Here is an 11,981-nt window from a genome sequence, read left to right on the forward strand (position 1 = left end):
ACGTTTGTTTAGATTAAATTTATATTTAAAAACATACGTAGCTTATGCTGTTAAATATGTTTTGCAAAATTCCCGTTTATTCTCCAAAGTTTAGATGATTCTCGATAGTAACAATTAACAATATATGTATGTACGTAAACGCTTAAATGTAGCGTCAGTATTGTTACGTAAAACTGAAATTTCGAGAAAGCCTTCACACGCCTATAAATATAACCAATGCGACGCGCCAAAAAAAATAAAAAAAATTATATATATTATTAGTTTGCTCTGGTCAGTGTACTATAAACTTTGGAAACTATAACTGTGATTGTTATAACGCTTATCAATCGGAAAACTTAAGACATTTGACCAGGAGCATTTACAAAGTTCGAACATTACAAATCATTTAACTTCAGTGAATTCTCATCGGACATTAGTACTTTTACGAAAATTATACTGTTGTTTCAGATTTTCTTCTAAAATAATTCGGTTACATTTTACCCCATGTTGTTGACTTGATTTCTGATCCACCTTGGAACACTGCTAAGCATATTCGTGTCATCCACACCGCCAGTCTCCTTAATTTTAACTTCCCAACAACACTCTGAGTGGTGTTTTTTTTTCTCTCTCTCTGAATGAAGTGCATTAAATTCGGCAGCAGCCTTCCACCGGGCCCAAGCTTCTCAGCCACACGACAGGATTAACTCGACCTTCTCGTGCTTTGACAGCTCCATAGTCAGTCATGTATCTGAAATTAAGAAAAGCGGTAAATCGCCTATGGTTACAGATTTTTCGGACACCCTGTATTTTACCCAATGACGTGATCTCCAAATGAATGGAAAATAATTTACTCGTAAGTTGATATAAACAGATACGGTAGAAAATAATAGATGAATTGTTTAAAAGCAACTGTTGAACAGTTACAAGTAAAAAGAAAGAAAGGCGGGGAGTTGAGAATAAAACCGGGCCATTTATAAGATGAAAGTGTGAACATGTTTATCATGATAAAAGCTATCTTTAAACCCTCGTATCGCATTAGCATTTAGAAATGAGATAAATGAAAAAGTTGAAGCGTGATATGTGAGCGAATATGATTTTTTTCTTTTTTTTATAAAGTTTTATAGCTTTTCTTCGGGCATATTGTTGAATATCTCGGAACCAGAATCAGTCGATTGTAGCCCAATATCTGTGGCGAACTTTCCAGATTCCTCCATTGAAACGTTTCGTTTTAAATTCTTTCAAAGATGTTTTGGGTAGTTCAAAAGTACAATATTTTCTTAAAAGATATAACGCAATCCTAGAATCCTGCCAGGCCATCTGTGTGTTCCGAAAAGGTAATATAAAGGAAGTACATGTGTAAACAAAGTTGTGTATCTGACATTATGAACTATCTGTATTAGTATCATAATACATAAAACCAAATTATTACAGCATTCAGAATACCCACTTGCCATTGATCTGGAAAACCATGGCCGCTGCTTCACTCAAGTAAGCTTCCGGCAAACCTACTTTTCCCCTCTCTTCTCTCCTTGGTTTATCTAACGTAAGTATCATCAAACGTTTACGTACAAGTTAATGTAAGATAATTATAATCTAACTTCGAAATTACTATAATTGGTATTGTCATAAAAAATAATTGTACACAACGTTTGATCAAATTGTTAAAAAAAACCACTGGGGTAACATTACGTAATTATTTTTATTTAGTACTTATTATAATAAAAAGGAAGAATAATTGTTGTGTGTGTGCTTTTTTAACGGTTTTCTCTCTGAAATAAAGTAAGGATGTTAGGTAAAATGATAAGAACATTCTTAAGTTTTTATTTTTCAGTAATAAAGTATATAGCAATCACAACTAAAACCTTCAATTTATAGATGTTTATCCTTGACAAATTTTTGACCTGTTGGGCGATTTACTTATCAAAAATCAGATATTTTCACAGAGAACTTAGTTTTCACACATATAAGTGTATAAAGGTTTGTATTTGAAGATCCATCCAATCTCTAGTTCAAGATAGATCTTTAAAGGCGCATATGCTCGGAATCAACAATGACAGATCTATTTATCTTAGTATTTTTGTGGTGGCGGCGAGTTCAAATTTTGTTTGGGCCGAGTCCAATATTTGTTTGGGCCGAGTCCGGTCTTTTAATGTGTTTAGAGCATTGTTTCAGATAGAAAACTAAAGTATTGTCCATGCTAAGGCAAACCAGTTAGCAACAAGTTTTCCAGTGTAACAAGGTGCATTGTCATCTTGAAGGACATTAACAGTATGGTTAAAGTGATACATCAAAGGGTGATCTTGGGGAGGGTGTCTTTGAATATTCTTTTACTGACTACTTCAGCATTTCACTGTAATGTTTGTAACAAATCCGCACTAACAAAATAAAGTTCATCCTTAATAGAACCACGTACGTCCTACACAGTTGGAATCAGGAGCTCAGAAGTAGGCCTAACTATGCTTACAGATTTTCTTAAAGTAAGACAGGGAATCAAGTTTTATTAAAATAACGTACGTATTTGGACATACTTAGCAAATACAATGTACTTTAATATGTCGGTAATTATTCAGTGTGTATAAGTAATATTGAATATAATTTTAATGTATATATTGAACTTTCTGTCCAGGAGTGTGATGACCTTTTTGGCACTAAAGTCATGCCAGATTTATAGTCACGAACATGCGGAATTCGTAAAACTGCAATAACGCTTTCCCTGTTGCCAAATCTTATTTTTCAAGCTTAGGCTAGCATTTTACAGAATTAAAAATTATAAAACAACTACGTCTTTTTAGTTCCCATTTCTGTTAAAGTATATAATATAATGCTATTTACATAGTTACAAAATAGCCTTGGTCATCCATACAGTCATGTTTGACTGTTCAGATGTTTACTAATACCATATCTGAAATCAATTTAGAAATACTCAGATTTCAATAGATATTCAGTCGTACTGATGAAACCACGAGGAAAAAATATTAAAATCTTATGCTCGTCATAACGTAAGAACTCGGTACTTTCTTTAAAAATAAAACTTAGTGTTATTTCATAAACCGAAGAAATCGCACCATTACTCTTAGTTTGAAAGTTTTCTATTTGCTATAAAGTTATAAAATTTTTAAATGGGTATACTTACTTGTTTTGTTATTTAAAATGAAACTTCTAATAACTGTCTCAATAGAATATTATTCAACATAGTTTATACAGTGGGCTGTGTCGGGTTGCAGATCGAAGCATTCAAGATGTGGTGTCATTGATATATTTTACATTTTCAGTAAGAAAAATATTATAAACATGACAGTCAGCCTCGTTCTACGGTTCAAAGAGCCTGACAAAGTCCTTATTATGGCTAGTGTTGCTTGTTGTCTGCCTTCTTTTTCGAGAGTAATTTGAAATTAGGAACGGCTATACCTAAATCCTAAGGGTTTATGACTTGCATGTTTAGCCTGTGTGCTCATAAGGTTCCATTCTGATTTAATATTCCAATCAATAAAAATTATTTTCCCCTCGATGGGTCAGCGGTAAGTTTACGAACTTCAAACACTAAAATCCGGATTCGATTTCCCGTGATGGATAGAGCGCAGACAGACAATTGTGTGGCTTTGCACTGAAGCAGACAATAAAAATTGGCCATAGGCCTAAAAAACTCAAACTTTAGAACTTTTGATTGGATGACTTTTCTGCACAAAATTAGGGATGCGTATGGTGATCATGTGTTTAAAAATCCTGCAGATAAACTTGACCCGCAATATAGAGGCGATGCGGAATTAGTTAAAGTACCGATGATAGAAAGGTGAAAATCACAAGTGTGAGAGGACAGTGTTGGAATGAAGGACTGGTGTGTTCCTTACACGTGCAGATAGTAAACAATGTACAGAACTACATTATGACCTTTTTATACTTTACTAAATCTTGGGTCAAGATACAAAGACATGATAGGGTAATTCTGCAACAATACCAACAGGTATTTTACATTCTCTGCTTGGACTTCAACTTAGGTGCGTTGAGACGGATCTTAGATGAAAAACTACATGTAGCTAACCTACAGATTTTTTTAACACCACTAGTCTCGTGCGAGTATCGGGAAACATGGATTTTCTTCTATAAACATAGATGGTTATAATTACATGCTCAACTATTGGTAAACTTGCATACCTGTGAAAATTCAATTGTAAAAAATGGGTTTTAACCACTATGGAAGAACGCTAAAAATTGTGTTTCGATATTCGCGGTGAGTAGAAAACGGACATCCCACTGTGTAGCTTTGTGTTTAACAGCAAAAAAGCCAACCACCGCACGGCACTGGCGGTTAGTTGTGCTTTAAAAGCCTATTTTCTATATCTGGGAGCTGTTTGGTCATAAATTATAAATAATTTTGTATTCCCGTGAATCCCCCCCCCAAAAAAAAAATCTTGGCAACTGATTCGAAAAAGTCGGTTTTAACAAGGCAGTTTGCAAATCAAACTATAGTGGTGGAAAACATTATTGCATCACACACTTTTTTTGACACTTTTTTTTTTTTTGGTTCCTGTAATTTTTTACACAATTGTGCATTGTGGAAGTATCAGAACTGGTGTAAAATAGTTATAGACGTTGTGTGGTGCAAGTTGACTCATATTTCCATCATCCAAACATGTATATGCATTTTTATTAATAAAAAATCAACTGTGACAAACGTATCACAGCAGATGATCAACAAGTACGAAAATGTTTCCCGAGTAAGTAAACATTAGATTTAAAGATAACGCTAGTAGTGTAATTGAAAAAAAAAAGTGGTTACCGAGTCTGTTTTTTTTATTTTAATATTTGGTTTTGCCCCCTCTGGCCTTGTTTACTGCTTGACGTCGACGTAGCATAGAGTGCGCGAGCAACTGAATGTAGGCAGGGGTGAGTTCATGATGTCACACGTGGATTATGGCTTCCAGCAGTTTTCGATAGGGTTGAGATCTGTGCTGTTGCCTGGCCACTGTAGTGTTTTGATCCTCTCACTTTAAAGATGGTCCTTCACCTGAAGCAACGAAATAATACCTATGATGTTTGTTCATTACACACGGAGTGAAATTTCTTCTTTATTTCACGTCTACTGCATAGAGTTCATGAACATTACCAACCATTTAAACCCTGGAGCATGGAGCAAGAGTAATCCTGGAATGTGTACTGGTCAGCTCCACCGAAGTTATCCCGAATTGTTAGCTTTAACCTGGACTCGAGGATCTCGATGTACTTGTCAGCATTTGATAGTGCCTTTCACAAAATGTAGACGTCCCACACCCTGCCTAGAGATACAACCCCTATATCACCTAATTCTGTGGATACTTCACAGTTGCATTCAGACACGCTGGATGAAACTCTTCTCCACATCGACGTTGTATAAAGTTGAACTTTGATTTGTCCGTAAAGATCACTTTGCTCCACATTACTTCAGTCTAGTCAGCATGCTCTTTGGTCCAGTTGAACCTCATCATCCATATCTTGTTGGTGAGAAAGTTTTTTTTTTGTTGTTGTTGTTTTTTTTCTTGGCCGTCTTACTGAACACAGGCGATATTGGATGGTGTGCATGATGACAATGACCCCTGAACTTTCTTGCCATGCTCTTTTGAGATCTGTGGACGACTCTGCAGGCTCATACGCTGTAGAACACGATCGTCGGCTGCTGTGAAAGTTTTTTCTTACCCATTCTCTTCCGCCGCATCACACAACCAACCTCTCTCTACATGTATGCACCCAGCAGCTCACAATAAACTGGTTAAATTTGATTATTCTAACAGTCTGATTTGTCGAAAGTCCTTTTTTTTCTGTGGAATTAACTCGCAACCCTTGGCCATGGTAGCATCACATACACATTGTAGCAGCGGCTCTCAGTAACAACCCCTATTTATAAGGGGGGGGGGGGCGCTGACGCATTACCTAGACAACCTTTAAAGCTGCTGAAGTAGTTATGAAACAGTGTTGTATTATCCATGAAACACGTTTGTACATATATGCATTAAGGTCTGAAAACAGACGTGAATTCCGAAGAAAAGTGGGTGATGCAACAAATTTTTCCACCACTGTCTCTTATGTGTTTACGCGTATAATACATATTTTTTACCACTGATGTGTAAAAAAGTGTTTTATTGAGGATGTGTATGTATATAACTAGCTGAAAATTAACGTTAGAGAGGGGAAAAAATTAAGTGTAAGTATCTTGTAGCTACACATGTAACTGTTAAAACATTACTCAGTTTTACCTCTGGAAATGAATGAAAAGTGCTTAAAAGAATACACACAAAGGGGTTGCTACGCTTAAGAGAAAAGATACCGAACATTTACATGCATGCATATATGTATATATATATATATATATATTTACGTGATTAATTTATGTTTCAGTAGAGCCATAAAAAACAAACTTGACATTTTGTTCATAATAGCTACAGGTCAATATTTTTTCAAGGTCGAACGTCGTAACCCAAGAATGAATTGGTTCATATATAGAAGTTTCAAATTCATGTCAAACAGTTAATTGGCTTTTAAAAATTATTGTGGCAAAAAACATTCGATATGTAATATAATTGTAGCAATTACGAATCAAACAAGTAATTGCCTATAGAAATGTTGATTTGAATATTCTGCCATTTTCGTCCATTTTCAACAACAATATAACTGGGCGGCTTAGCTCGTTCTTCAGTTTTAAAGTTGTTTGCCCGAAATGTATTGATTATACGACATGGTTTGCTAGTTATTGTAATTGGACACTCTAATATGCCCCAAGGCTACAGTGGGCTGTTCATACATAATGAACACGTAGTATAAAAACTTTAAAACATCTGATGATTTTTCTAATATTAGCCAGTGTAGCAATGTTTAAGTTATACAGTTAAATGTAAGTAGACAAAATTTAAACATAAGCCATTTTTTAATTGCTTCTTACAAAAATATATTTTAAATTTTGGATGTATACTGGTCATAACAACAAGTACGATATTTGTGTGTTTTAATAAGTGAAAGGTTATAATATATGATGGTAACTCCCATGATTTATTATTTGCGATATTTTCAAATGAAGTGATCGTATTATGTATTCGTTTAAGTTTTACTTAGCACCGTCGACTTCTTGAAGCACCCGTTGTTAGACCCTTACCTGCTCATTCTTTTCCTCCTCCTTTCTTCGCCCTCCTCGTCAGATGACAAGATTTCCTCGTCAAGTATTACACCATAGACACAACAAATCATGTGATGTTACTTAGATTGTGATGCTACTCACCACCAGATGGCCTCACTTGCCGAGGCACACAAAAAATCCGAATTGGATTACAGTCGAAAGTCTGTATGGTTCGGTTTGTGCTCGAGTGAAGTTCGGAATGTTGATTAACATATCATCAATAACTGAAGAAGATAAGATTAAGAAATTTGTGGGCCGAAGGACAATCTTTTCATGTATTTATAAATCTGGATGTGCATATTTTATATTCAGAAAGATTTAAAAAAAAAGAGCTTTTAAACCTTATCTCCTGATTATATAAGATTATAACCATTACAAAACTATGTAATTAAATATTTTGATGAAATTAGAAAAACGTGATGAAATAATCGAGTTTAAAATTGTAGAGTTTTGTTATTATTCTTTACCAGATATTTGTTTTTGTTGTCGTTGTTGTTAAAGGATTTCATGTAACTGTTATTTCGAGAACAAGACGAAACTATCGTTTTACCACTCACTACATTTCACAAAGTTTTCCTTGACATTTTAGGTTGAGGTACATAATGAAAGCATAACGAAAATATTTGTCTTTATGCTCAAAGTGTCGATATGAACATATCAGTATACCGAATTATATGTACATTAGAATATTTGTTAAAATTGGATTGATTTGTCAGTGGTTAAACTTCACTTAATATGAGAAACTTCCGTTTATATTACATCCCATCTGATTACTGGACAGTTAAAAGGACTGAAACCAACCCATTATTAACTCAAACTGGGTGATTTTGTTTGAGATAGCATTTAGTGTTTATAATTTATTTTTGAGCAAACGAATGTGTAAGTTGAGTCGAAATCGTTCAGAAGTGAATACGTCTTGACAAGATATCATTTTTTTAATAGTTAAATTGTGGATGTATTTGACTCAGTAGAACCTACATCGGAATTGTTATTTTTGTAAAATGTATTGCAGATGTTCATAGAAGAAGAAGAAGAAGAAAGATCTCATTGGCCTTTTTCCTCTGATCTCTTACATTATTCTTTCAGAAAATTACCCCCTCCCCTCCAACACACACACTTTTTAGTTTATATTCAACGTATATGAAAGTAAACGAATGTAAACACGCCTAACTTTTCCATCACTTTCTGGTGAGTTTTTCAAGTGTGTATTAATTCTTGACATTTAAAATTACAAACAGTAATAATAACTATAAACTAACGTAATCGTGTAATGATGTTTAACACCCTGTGAAGCGATCTGTTTTGGTCCTCACATCAATAACGTCAATGTCATCAGCGTGCTTATGTTGGAAAAAAAATCAATGCTTCATACTTGACTCAGGGATATATAAATTCATCTCTAACTCACATATAATGAGTTGCATATCCATAAGTTTCTTATTGAAAAAGGAAATAAAAACGTTGCCAATATAAATTACAGTGTACGAATCAGTGCAATAAACGGCCTAAATCTATGTACAGATTCCATAATATTCGTCTGAAGTCGCGTGAATTCACGTTTGATACGAAACCTCACCTTTCAACGAGCTTATGATACTCATAGACAAGATTTAAAGGAAGTTTTACGAATCTAATCACTGAGTGCGACCTTTTAACATAGTTGGTAGGCAAAACAACATGAAACGTCACTCCGTGTAAAGGGTAGGTTCTAAACTGTTTTTATTTTCAAGCCTTGAGGGGTCGTTGCTATAAAATACATATATTCATACACATACACACAATAAATTGTAAATGGTGTTTTTTTTTCTGTTGTTGTTACTTCGGTTACGTGTGCTTTACAATTTTACTTGTTATTCTTTACATGTCATGGTTTGCGTATTAAATGCGATTTTTCAACAATAGATAACACGACTTATTGATATGTGTTATTTTATTGTTTACTTGCCTTTATTTATCGTTTATAATTTAAATGTTATAGTGATATAATTTACTGTTTTTGAAATAATATTGTATAGGAATGACCATTTTTCACATTGACCACTTGAGTTGGGATAGGTTGAAAATATTTGCGCTTTTCTTCTTTTAAGTAGAAAAACAAATTTCGCTTAATCGAAAAGTGGTCTTGTACGGTGATTGTATTGTGAGATTTTAATAACTTAAATACTTGTTTTTATTTCACAAACGGTAAGAAAACATTTGGCAATCAAAGAGCTTTAAGGATAATGAAAAATAATAAGTGGACGTTGTTTAAAAATGTAGCACGTTATCAAGGAAACATATCATTATTATTATTCCCACGTTTGTTAACAGTTTCTAGCGAAAAACCTAAAACAGAGGGTCTCAGCTTATCAAGTATTTTGATGAACCAATTATTCTGAATTAAAATATGATTATCTGTTAAAATAAAAGGCTAGATTCTGTAATTTGGTCTAAATATAAATGTTGTTCTCAACTTACAACTTGTAAAAGATGATGATTAAAAAAGACATATCCTTAAGCCAGTTTTAAAATAGTATTTGTTTATTATAAACACTTATTTACTCTTATCGTAAACTGTTAGGATTAGTCTTAGACTATTATTAATATAAGTACAACTTGATACAGCTATATGAATACTTTTTTTTTCTGATATTAGGGTGATAGAAATAAATAAAATAATATTGAAGAGAAACCAAATCTCTCTTTTTTTTGTAAGCATTTAGGTACATAAAAAGATAATATGAATAATTGTAAAATGTTTTTAAATCACTTATTTTAGATATAGTGTTTTTATCTAACAGTTTTACGTTTGAGATGTATAAAATGTATATAATCGTATAACATCCAGGATTGTGATTTGTTTAATTTTATTATATATGTTATGTTTTTGTGTAATATTTGACTGTGAAAAATAGCAGAAAAGAAAAAAATATTTATTTCGAAATGGTATGAAGTTTTCTACTAATTTGACTTTTTAACGTGGCAAAAAAAAAAAGGTCACTGACACCTGGTGAACTGTGCATGACATATAGTAAGGGGTGTCACGTGAGCAGCTAAATATTATATGTAGTAAAAGACTGTAGTTTTTATTTACTATTTTCGTTTTTTACCAAAACAGTCACGTATAGTAAAGTAGGTAAGCTGAGAGGATATACTTTAGAGATATCCTAACTGTGATATATTTATGTGCAGTATAAAATTCAATTTCAGGACGCAAGGCAACCACTGCTACTTACACTGTGAAATAGGATTATAAATTTAAAGTTTTAATATACGATTTTAGATTTTTATAGTTAAGATCTACATGTAGCATTTTGACAATAACCAGTCAACGAGTAAACTAAAAAAAAAAAAAGCAGGATGAAAGTTTGTGTGAATTGTATACAGTCTAAGCAATTACTGGAACTTGCTGATATTGCTATTGCTGGGGAGCGGAAGGGGGAGGAAAACCACAACCGAGCAGTGGTTCGAATATGAACACGTATTTTAATAGAATGGGAAGTGTGCATTTCTATGAGGACTGTGATGGAAACGATGCTCAAGGAGGGTCGTCATTTTAAGGTCGTATTTTTATCATAATAATTGTTATTTTTAGATGTAGTTCACGAGAAATATATGTGAGCCCGATACATATCTCGTGTTTTGAGGACATATCATGCACTTGTATCTCCTGTTGCTCACATCTTACGCTACCTGATTTTCTCTTTGGGAGATTACTTTCTAATTTTTTTTTCAAACAACAGATTTAAAGAGGTTAAATAATAGACTAACAGTGTCACAAACATTATATTTAAAGTGTTTAAATATTAGGCCTGAAGTGTTTCAAACACCAGGTTTAAAGTGCCAATAATAACTGCAACTTTTCACTATTTTTTGTGCACGCGCACCGAGGAGAGAGCTATATTTGATTGTGGTATTGTCCGTCAGTCTGTCTGTTAGTTAATATTTATCTCTTAACACCAACCTTTTGAATTTTGAGTGCAATAGATTCAGCGTAACTTGTGTCCAAATAGACATGTGACCTCTCGATAGACTTCACTGTATTGTGCAAGTGGTATTGTTGATGTTTAATATTTGATGATACATTTGAAACTTCTTTGTGAATGTATTTTGTTCTTTTTATGCAAAATAATATTTTACGGCTTTTAGATGTTTTTTTAACTTTTTCACCCCTAAAGATTCATACCAGTTTAAATATGATGAGCAACAAGTTACGCTGAATCGTGTTCTTTGCTATTGAAGTTTTAATATGTATGTGTTTTTGTCTTTGATCCCAATTTCATGTTTTTCCAGGGATTATGGTTTCTAGTAGATTTTTCTCTTCCCTTGCATGGATTTAGGATAATGACTTGTGTAGTGACAAATTTAGCATTGGTCTAATTTAAAAATGAACATTCTAGTTGGCGCGTTTTCCTTTTAATCCTATATCTGATTCCAAAGGACAAAAATATGTTTACAGTTTTGATGCAATAAATGAGGTACAATAGTGTCAATGTTGTTTATAAATTTCTTGCAAAGCGTTGAATGTCGGTTTTTGAGAATAAGCTGTTAGTTTATAACTTGAGAATGATGTGCTTATTATAATGGTTGTTTAATAAAATATGACTTCCAAAACGAGCCATTTATTTCTTTGTTGTTGTTTTTCATAAATCCACATCTTTATGCCTTCAATATACCATAATTAATACAACTTTAAATAAATCGAGCTCTTAATTGAACCTGCTATTTTTAATGTTAATAATAAAATATAGTAAAACTGTTCAAACTTGTTTTTACCATTAGTGTAAACAGCCTAATTTTATAATAGTTCTCTTATAAAAGTTTTAAAATGTTTAGAAGGCCAATTTCAATGAAAAATATCCTGTTACCTAAACGCTTTCGA

General features: G+C 33.2%; 1 protein-coding gene across 1 annotated transcript in view; it reads left to right on the forward strand.

Moving 5' to 3' along the window:
• The window catches only part of LOC106457351 (poly(rC)-binding protein 3-like), a 198,798-nt gene extending 187,082 nt beyond the window's left edge, over positions 1-11,716 (forward strand). The window contains exons 14-15 of the transcript XR_001290698.2: positions 1,411-1,522; positions 7,050-11,716. The gene's annotated coding sequence lies outside the window, so the exon portion shown is untranslated. The remainder of the gene's footprint in view (positions 1-1,410; positions 1,523-7,049) is intronic.
• Positions 11,717-11,981: the final 265 nt, after the last annotated feature.

This window comes from Limulus polyphemus, unplaced genomic scaffold (assembly GCF_000517525.1).
Source record: "Limulus polyphemus unplaced genomic scaffold, Limulus_polyphemus-2.1.2 Scaffold320, whole genome shotgun sequence".
Lineage (NCBI taxonomy): Eukaryota > Metazoa > Arthropoda > Merostomata > Xiphosura > Limulidae > Limulus > Limulus polyphemus.